Below are 577 nucleotides of genomic sequence, written 5' to 3' on the forward strand. Positions count from 1 at the left end.
TCTTGTACCTCCCGCAGCATCCCTGCCAGGTTGTCCAGCGCTGCCAAGAACACACGTCCAGTGAAGTCAGAGTGTGATATTACACAGAGGCTGAAGAAAGAGTATTACCTGGCCCAGAAGATACCGGACCTGAACACCTATGCATCTGTGTTGGACGTCCTGATGCCAGATGATGTTCAGATTCTTGTGAAGATGGAGGATGAGTTTGCTCGTCGTGGTCAATTTCAGCGAATTTTTCCATCTCATAACTCTTTTTGCTATCTCCGCTTTTTTGAGCAGCCACGATATTTCAACATTCTTGCCATTCAGTGGGAACAAAAGTACCACAGCAACAGGGCGAAAGGATTAGATCTGCTTCGGAGTTGGTGTTATAAAAAGTTCCACCTGGGGGATAATTTTGACTCCGCTCCACCATGGTCACAACCCACACCAACTCTCAGTGGCCCTAACAGTGACGGCTTGACCAAACCAGGTTCCAGTAAGCCGGAGAAACCATCTTTGGTAGAGGACAGCAAAGACACCAGCAAAGAGCCCAACCCCACCATCTAGACACTACTTACCATCAAGTGCTCTGAGC

The 577-nt window shown here is 48.4% G+C and overlaps 1 pseudogene; it reads left to right on the top strand.

Moving 5' to 3' along the window:
• Positions 1–3: 3 nt before the first annotated feature.
• LOC104871856 lies at positions 4–568 on the top strand (annotated as a pseudogene).
• The last annotated feature ends 9 nt before the right edge of the window (positions 569–577 follow it).

The sequence above is a fragment of the Fukomys damarensis genome, unplaced genomic scaffold, assembly GCF_012274545.1.
Source record: "Fukomys damarensis isolate Sample0158 unplaced genomic scaffold, DMR_v1.0_HiC HiC_scaffold_62534, whole genome shotgun sequence".
Taxonomy (NCBI): Eukaryota; Metazoa; Chordata; class Mammalia; order Rodentia; family Bathyergidae; genus Fukomys; species Fukomys damarensis.